Source organism: Trichosurus vulpecula, chromosome 4 (genome assembly GCF_011100635.1).
Source record: "Trichosurus vulpecula isolate mTriVul1 chromosome 4, mTriVul1.pri, whole genome shotgun sequence".
Taxonomy (NCBI): Eukaryota; Metazoa; Chordata; class Mammalia; order Diprotodontia; family Phalangeridae; genus Trichosurus; species Trichosurus vulpecula.
In genome coordinates, this window is record NC_050576.1 from 345,031,236 (window position 1) to 345,041,116 (window position 9,881).

General features: G+C 36.7%; 1 pseudogene; it reads right to left on the reverse strand.

Annotated features, from left to right (window-relative positions):
- Nucleotides 1–5,078: 5,078 nt before the first annotated feature.
- LOC118847222 lies at nucleotides 5,079–5,889 on the reverse strand (annotated as a pseudogene).
- Between the last annotated feature and the right edge of the window lie 3,992 nt (nucleotides 5,890–9,881).

Here is a 9,881-nt window from a genome sequence, read left to right on the forward strand (position 1 = left end):
ATACTGATGTGAGAGTAATTACAGAATTAGTCATCTATACAGACCATTGACTTGCTCCAATAAATCAAAATAAATTAAAAGCTAGGAGAAATAAAAATAAGAAAAATATGGCAGAATTATTGAATTGAAGTAAACCTGACCCATTCAAGTATGGTACTGATGATGAATAATGGCATTTCAATAGAAGAAAAGACATAGAAAAAGGCAATAAAAATTTCACTCGGAAAAATTAAGTTATACTACTGTTATAGCAAGCAAGCCCCCCCAAAAAAAGCTTTATTAAAAGATGAATTGATCATAAGCTTTCAAGGTACTGCAGGAGGTGAATGCACCCTTGGGACCTGCCTGGCAAGGTCCTGGTCTTTGGGACCCCATTCTCTCCTTCTGCCCACTGTGGGTGGGTCCCTAGTGGCCACAGCCCATACCCCCCACGTCCTCTAAGGTCTGCCTAGTGTATGGGTCCCATAGGTGGGCAGTCTAAGCAGCAGTCACCAGTAGCCAGGTCATTTGATTAGTTCTGACTGAGCAGCCTGCCCAGTCATCAGAAGGAATCTCTGTGGTGACCGAGATCATCTTCTGCAGGCAACTATAGCTGTTATAACTTTGAAGCCCAACACCACTGATGAATCAATAGAATCTTCAAACTGGAAATGTGTTTCAACTTTCTCATCCTGAAAGTCCCTTCTGAACCCTTCCATCATGTGAGAAAGCATGATTCGAGTAATGGAGAATGGAACTATTTTTATGTCAACTCCATAACTCCTGTCACTTTAGGAGGTGCCAGATTTTGAGGATCATCAATACAGAAAGCTGTCAAAGGAGACAGCCTTAACTCAACTAACCCAATGGCAACCTGCCAGTGGCTAGGCCCCTCCTTGTATGAAATCCCTAGCTCTTCCTCCATTAAGATTATGGGAATCCTGGTCATTAATGGTGCTGCTAAAATTGAAAGAAGCTAAAAAAAAAAAAACATGTGGTCAAGCCTCCCTATTACTCTGTACTGGACCCTACATTGCAGTGAATATTCAAATCAGCTCTGTCCTCCTGACAACCCACCATGGGTCAGAGTATGGCAAGGCTGCACAACATTTGCACATGTAAAACTTTTCACAACCCTCTCCTTTTTCCCATCATGGTCTTTGACCCAGAAGATGCTTCCATAAGCCTACATATGGAAACCTTTTTCCCATATCAAGGTGAGCCCCATTCAGAGAGGACTATGGTTTTGACTAGACTGAAAATCTGTGCTGCTGCAATAGTTTAACACTATTGTCAGAGCACTTAGCTTTAAAAAAAGATGAATTGTGCAGCAAATTTGATCTATTTACAAAATGGAGAAACATAGCAGCTGAAGAAAATGTCAGTTTAGATTACATATTTATTATTAATATCTTATGTAGAAGCACACTGAAATATTGTGTAGCACCAATATGTATGCACAGCAGCTATAGCAGCTATGAATATGCTGGCATAGTTCTGAATTGCAAAATATAACAGACTCTCTTCACTGAAGGGAGAACCAAAGCATTTATTCAAACACCAGAAAGCCAAATCCCAACACCAGAAAGCCAAATCCATCATACCAACAGATTAATCTATACACATTTTCAATGCGGGGAGCACCAACATCTGGCCTTCCCACAAAGAAGGGCAAAACCACTACCTCTCTCACTAATGCTAACTGCTGCTCTCTCCCAACTATGACTGCTCTGTCTTACTTCCTCTCAGCTCTGCTCTACCTTTCCTTCTCCATCCACTAGGCAAGCTCCTCCCATCACAAACTCACATGACTCAAGCTTCCATGTGACTCAGACAGGGCAAACAGATCTATTAGTAAATGGGAAAATCTTCAAATTGTATTAACAATACATTAAGAATACATATTGTGAGCAATATCACTTCATAAAACAAATGATAGAAGGCCAAATCAGTTTAAAGAAAATCTGATATCAAAATGAATTGAGCAAAACAATTCCAATGCAAGGATGAAAATGGAAGGACAGTGAATAAAAAAATAAAATAATAAAAGAAAAAAGTAAGAATTTTTATAACAGCTTTTTACTACCAATTCCATTTAGTCACTGCACTTGGATTTTAACATCACTGTTGTGGATATGATTACAGAGGAGGTGGAAGTATCAGGGAAAAGAAGAAAAATGAGGAAAGCAGTTATATTCATGTGCCTTTAACGTAAATGAGGGCTAGGGACACAATCATGAAGGCACTGAGGGATCAGTTCTAAAAAGCGTGGAGGATACCAAAGGCAGAAAAATAAATCTTATCACATTAGTACTGAAAAGAGGTAAGAAATCTTCGTGCAAATGGCCATCAGATAAGAAATATCAGACAAGATGTAAAAGAGAGTACTGCTAAAATAGTTTTCATAAGGTTCAACTATGACTCTCATACCCTTACTCAATAATCTTCGGTGATTCTCAATTTTCTCCAGGATCAAATATAAAATCTTCTGTTGTACCTTTAAAACCTTTCACAATCTCACTCCTTCCTAACTTTCCAATATTCTCATATTTTAAACATAAGCTATAGTCCAGCAATACCGTCTTTCTTGCTATTCCTATGATAAGGCACTCCTTCTCTGGTCTCAATGTCTTTTTCATGGTTGACCTTCATGCCTGGGGTGCTCTTCCTCCAAACCTCTGCCTCTTGATTTTCCTGACTTGCTTAATTTCTCAGCTCAAATTTCAGAGAATGTTTACCAGGTCTCCCTAATTCGAGTGCTTTCCTTCTGTGATTACCTTCATTTGTATCATGTATGTTCTATGTACTAGTTGCTGAGCTAATTATTGTGGATACAAAGAAGACCAAAATGTTCTTGTTTTCAAGTGGCTGAAATTCTAATGAAACAGACAACATTCTAACAGCTACAGTCAATCCTCTGCCTTCATGTGTTTAACTTTTGAGACTTCAAGCATTCGTTCCTATAATTGGATAAGTAACCCCAGTTTCACATCTTCAAAGTATGTATAGACAATCCTCAAATTTTGTGAAGGTAATGTTTCTAGAAAACATTGCAAAGAAAGAAAAAAATGTGACCACTGAAACATCAAAGCCATGGGAAACAGGGTGTTAGGTTTCCACAGCCACCAAAACCTGCAATTTTTTGCTAGAGATTATTTAAAATGCATATTTTCTGCATATGATTCTTTATCACAAAGCTTTAATTCTTGTAATACTCTTTTTTTCTGACACTGTAATACTAAAATAAGCCATAAAATCAGTAAAATGCAAAGCATTTTTCTTGCTAATAATTCCCTAGAATTCTGTGACCTTTTGCACTAGTATCTCAAATTTAAAAAATATTTCAAATGATACTCTTTTCATATCATATAAAATCTGCAGTACCATAAATAAAATATAACAAATAAAATTCTTAAAAAAAACATTTGATCTGAATCTTACCTTCTACTATGTCAGATGACAGTGTGAGGGTATTGCACTATACTTTGGCAGCCCTCCAAAAACCAAGGAAAAAGTTGCTGGGACTTTAGTCACTGTTAGGGGAAAATGTGGAGATTGGTGAGTTCTTAACATCACTTCCAACACTTTGTCCTTCACCTCTGGGGTATGGTTTTGGAGATCTGGAAGGACAAGCCATCTCATTTCCCCCAATCTTAGCTGCTTTTCCGTATTTTGAATTCTATTAGCCCAGATTTGTGATGTAACTTTAACACATTTTGTAGAGGATTCATCAACACTTTTACAAATGCTTTCCTCCTTTTCTGTGGAAATAATGAGTTGTTCATTTGTTAACAATAGTCTCACTTGTGGACAGAGAGTTGCATACATTCAAGCATGAAATTTACCTAACATCTTTATTTTTGCACTAAACTGAACCACTGATTTTGTTTGCTTGGGCTTATAGCCCAAAGGACTTGCACCATTCTTTGTGAGCATAATTGAAACACAAAACTTGAGTTTTAATGAAAAACTGAGTATATGTGACAAATGAAAGGAGAGCACTTTGCTCTAAAAAGTAGGGTGAACAAGGCCATTAAAGAGCCTAGGAGGATACTAACCACTCCACAAAATTATTGGAATCAGATCTCTTGTTTTCTCTCTCTCTTTCATTCTCTCTCCTCCCTCCCTCTGTCTCCCCTCTCTCTCTCTCTCTCTCTCTCTCTCTCTCTCTCTCTCTCTCTCTTCTTATTTCCCCGCTACTTTTCATAGCCAGGGATGTGGGCTTACTAATAGGAATGTGAAACTTATCAAATCATACAAATGAATGTTTGAAGTCCCAAAAGTTAAACACATGAAAGTTGGAGATTGACTTTGGCTGTTAGAATATTGTCCCATTCATTAGAATTTATGCCACTTGAGAACAAGACTTTTTTTGGTCTTCTTTGTATCCATAGTGCTTAGCTCAGCAACTAGTATATCGAACACACATAATAAATGCTTGTTGACTAGCTTACTGGAGTGTGTTTGATAAAGGTGTTTGCCCAAATTATGGAAGCGATCCAACAGAAAATTCGAGGTTAGATTGATTCTGAGGTATTCCTACTTGCTCCTGTTTACAGGTTACTTAATACAGTTCATATCAATTTTAGAATGTTTCAGAACCTACTAGTTACAAATCGTACCTAAACAAAATATTTAGACCTAACTATCCACAGAAGGAAAACAAATATTTGAAGAATGTCCATTGTACAGATTGTAATATAGATGGGTGGACGACTTGTACTGTATGCATGCATGATGGCATACATATATAATGCATTCTTTTTTTTCTTGACATTTATTGGTATCTTTTGCTTTCCTATCAGCCAATTTGGGATATGTCCTCTCCCCATCCTCCAATCAGTGAGCCATCCCATGTAACAAAGAAAAGCAGTTAAGCAAAACCAATACAGCTACATCTTCTAAGACTTATGCAACATTCATACCCACAGTACCCTAATCCAAGGGAAAGGAGGAAAGGGATTTATGGCCTGTTCAATTTCTCTTAATAAGACTCAGTTGTTTAAGCTACTTATTTCTTATTTTGTGTATTTTTATATTTTTTTAGGGTAATCATTTTTTGTTAGAAATTGTAACATCTCCATTTGATTGAAACCTTACTAATTCTTATATGCAATCATTTGGCCACTGCTCTGCTTAGCTGCCAACCTCTCATCTCTTTCTTCAGCAATTGTAAGGCAGATGCCCTTTCCTCGGGGATGAGAGATCCAAGGACTTTGCCATAACAAAAATGTTTGAAGCCTAGTGGCAAAACTATTGCCACTGGCATCTTTTACATGGACAATATCAAAAGATCCAGGGGTGTTTCTCCCTGTTTGTGCTCACACCAATTCGACCCAAGTTAGCTCCACTGGTCACCATACATTATGTTACCAGTATCAAACTTGATGAAATCAGTGATCTTGCCCCTTTCTAAATCAATCTGAACTGTATCATTCCACTTTAATGAGAGGATCGGGTAACAGATAGTACGGACATCATGGGTCACCAGAATGGGGAATACTTTTGGTACCCACAAAGATTTTTCGCACTTTGCACCATTTATATTTAGCCTCTTCAGCTGTAATAAGATGAACAGCAAAGCATCCCTTTGTGTCAATAACCGGACCGGAAACGTTCACCTGTCCTGCTCAATGCTAATGACATCCATAAAGCCAGCAGCGTATGTAATATCAGTGCGGACCTTGCCATCAATCTTTGATGAATTGCTGCATGCAGATCTTCTTTGACTTCATCTCCAATCAGGGCACATTGAGTCTGTTTTTCAGGAAGATGATGAACGGGAGACAATCCCATCAGCGTGTGGGGAACTGTGGATGGTCTTGGAGCAAAAACTCCAGTTAACTTATCCAGTATCCAATGCTTTGGAGCTGCTAAATGCTACAGATGTTTCTTGGGACCACAAACCATGGTTACAGTTTACCTGAGATAGAGTGGGAAATTTACTTGGCTGTAGGGTCAGAGGCTCCGTCTACTTATAAGCTGTGTGCGTTGGCCAAGTCACTTCACCCTTTTGGGCTTCAGCGTCTTCACCAGCAGCACGACCAGCTGGTCCCAAGGCTGTGCAGCAAGAAATATAAATGCATTTTTTAGCTATCTAGATAGTTCTCTATAATAAAGTAGAGTGATTAGAGAGTTAGTCTAGGACCAGGAGGACCTTGATTATAGTCTTACTTATGAAACTTTTAACCTGTATGACATTGGGCAAGGAAATTAAAGTTTTAGTGCTAGTTAACTCTGTAGGTTGTAAATAATAATAATGTAAATAATGATGTAGGTTATAAATAATAAATAGTAATAATAATAATAATAATAATAAAGACAACAATAACTTCCTGGATTAGTAAAGTGGGGTTCCTTACCCAGGGGTTCCCTTTAACAGTGAAATCAGTTCCAGTATCTATTTATCTCTCTTCCTTTTTCTTTATATGCATGCATTGATCAACAAACAAATATTTATTAAGTATCTATTATGTGCCTGGAAAGGTGGTACTGAAGGATATATAGTGATACTTAATGTTATATAGAACATATATATGAATAAAGCATATATGTATCTATGTATATTGTGGCCATCTCTCTTTAGTTGTATATGCATGAACATACATGTATAATAGTTAGCTGATGTATATATTTGTGTATATATGTATATGTATATATATGTATATGTGTATATATATATATATCTAACATATATATGAGCGTGTTTGTGTGTGTATCACTTTAAAGTTTTCAAAGCACTTCACAAATATTTTATCCTTAAAAATATCTTGATTTATAGCTACTGTTATCATCTCCATTTTTCAGATAAGGAAGCTAAGGGAGACAGAAGTTAAATGACCTATCCAGGGTCACATAGGTATTAAGTGTCTGAGGCAGAATTTTTTTTCAGGTCTTCCTGAAATTAAGGGGGGGGTGGGGGGAAACTGTTTGAATTGAGTTCAAGCAATTATAAATTACCTTTAAAGATCACCAAACTTTTTTTCTTTTTTTTAGTGGCTAATTTTTTTTAATTTATTTTATCATTTTTATTTAATATTTAGTTTCAACATTGATTTCCACAAGATTTTGAGTTACAATTTTCTCCCCATTTCTACTCTCTCCCCATTCCAAGATGGCATATATTCCTGATTGCCTTGTTCCCCAGTCAGCCCTCCCTTTTGTCATCCAACTCCTCCCCTGCCAACCCATCCCCTTTCCCCTTACTTTCTTGTAGGGCAGGATAGATATCTGTGCCCCATTCCCTATATATCTTGTTTCCCAGCTACATGCAAAAAGGACTTTTATTTTTGCACATCTGCTTTTAAAACTTTGACTTCCAAATTCTCTCTCCTCTTTCCTTCCCAAATACCCTCCCTAGGAAGGCAAGCAATTAAACATAGATCACACATGTATCATTAGGTAAAACACTTCCACAATGCTCATGGTGTGAAAGGCTAAATATATTTCCTTGCATCCTATCCTGTTCGCCTTTATTCAGTTTTCTCCCTTGACCCTGTCCTTTTCAAAGGTGTTTGCTTTTGATTAAATTCCTCCCCCTATCTGCCCTCCCTTCTATCATCCTCCCTCTTTTATGCCCTCCCCTTACTTTCCTGGGGACTAAGATACCCAAATGAATGTGTATATTATTCCCTCCTCAAGTTGAATCTGATACAAGTAAGATTTACTCATTCCCCTCATCTGCCCCTCTTCCCTTCCAACAGAACTGCTTTTTCTTGCCACTTTTATGTGAGTTAATTTACCCCATTCTATCTCTCCCTTTCTCCCTCTCTAAATGTATTCCTCTCTCATCCCTTAAATTTATTTCATTTTTTTAGATATCATCCCTTCATATTCAACTCATCCTGTGCCTTCTGTTTATATATATATATATATATATATATATATATATATATATGTTTATTCCTTTCGACTACCCTAAACTGAAAAAGGTCTCATAAATTACACACATCATCTTTCAATGTAGCGATGTGAATGAAACAGTTCAACTTTAGAAAGTCCCTTATATTTTCTCTTTCTTATTTACCTTTTCATGACTCTCTTGATTCTTGGATTTGAAAGTCAAATTTTCTATTCAGCTCTGTTCTTTTCATTGAGAAAGCTCAAAAGTCCTCTATTGTATTGACAATACATATTTTGCCTTGGAGCATGATACTCAGTTTTGCTGGGTAGGTGATTCTTGGTTTTAATCCTAGCTCCTTTGACCTCCAGAATATCGTATTCCAAGCCCTTCGGTCCCTTAATGTGGAAGCTGCTAGATCCTATGTTATCCTGATTGTTTTTCCACAATACTCAAATTGTTTCTTTCTGGCTGCTTGCAGTATTTTCTCCTTGACCTGGGAGCTCTGGAATTTGGTGACAATGTTCCTAGGAGTTTTATTTTGGGGATCTTTTTCAGGAGGCAATCTATGGATTCTTCCAATTTCTAAGGACAGAGTATTAGGGGAAACACAAGGGTGATGATTCAGCAAAGGAAAGACATTTAAAAGACCTGGAGTTAAAAAATTAATAATCTGGTTATAGTGTGATTAAAAAACGATAGGCTAATCAAATTGTGACAGTAATGAAAAAATGGGGGACTAATGTGTTCCTCTGGCATCTTTAGAATGTCAGGTAGAAACAAGAAATGACCTCAGCATGCTGAATAAATCTGGGATGAACTTCTGGAACAATATGGATGAAAGCAACACGGGGTGGGCAGGAAGTGATCTGTATCTTTAGGGGAAATGAAACATCATTTAGATTACCAATGCATTTTAGCTTTCTGCTAGATCCAAATTGTATAATGTACCATGCTACTAAATGATGATATTAATGTTTTACCTTCATTTTAATTTAAAAGCTCTTTTTGAGCTCTTTACAACTCTGTTAAAAATGTTCCAATTTCCTTTGTCAACAATTATCTTTCTTTTTTGAAATTTAAAATTTTTAATTTTGCTAATTGTCTCTTCCTTTATTTATTTTATTAGGCTCTTCAATCACTTCCAGTGGTACTTCATTCTTTTCTATGGAGTTCAACTTGTAGTTAATTGCCAGTCTAGTCTCTTTTTTCTCCTAGAGATTTCTCTTCCATTTTCCAATATATTTGTTCACTATGTTAAAAATGTCTATTATTAGTATCATCATCATCATTATTTTTGTTTTATTATCTTTACATCAGTCTTTCAGCTACTTTTTTTTCTTTTTGTTATTATTGTACTTAGGATTATTTTTAATGTTTTCAGGTAATGAAAGGGAAATGAATTTATCAAAGAATTCTTAGTCATCCTGCTAGAACCTCACTTTTTAATTTTTGTTTTGCAGTAGTAATTAATGAAAGAGAGAAGGTAACATTTGTAATTTATAATACCTTTCTCATCATTTGGGTAGTTAGAAAACATGCATAGACAGAGGGCACAGGTGTGGGTTGAATTTGAAGGGATGATACCTAAAAATAAAATCAAGGGATGAAAGATGAACATCCTATGAGAAAGAGAAAGTGAGAAGGAGAATGGGGCAAATTATCTCACATAAAAAAAGGAAATTTTTACAGTGGAGAGGAAGAGGAGGGAGTTGAGTGGAAGTGAGTGAACCTTACTTTCATCAGAGTTGGCTCAAGGATGGAATAACATACTCATGTAATTGGGTATAGAAATCAAATTTCCCCTTCAGAAAAGTGGTAGGGGAAACTATAAGAGAAGGGGAAAGGTGATAAAAGAGAAGGCAGATTGGGGGAGAACGCAGCCAGAAACAAAACACTTTTTGAAGAGGGACAAGGTGAGAGGAGGGAGAGAATAGAATATAATGGGAGGGAGGAATAAGATGGAGGGAAACACAGGTGTTAGTACTAACTATGACAAAATGTTTTCAAGCAAGTTTCTCTGATAAAGGCCTCATTTCTCAAAAATAAGAGAACTGAGTCA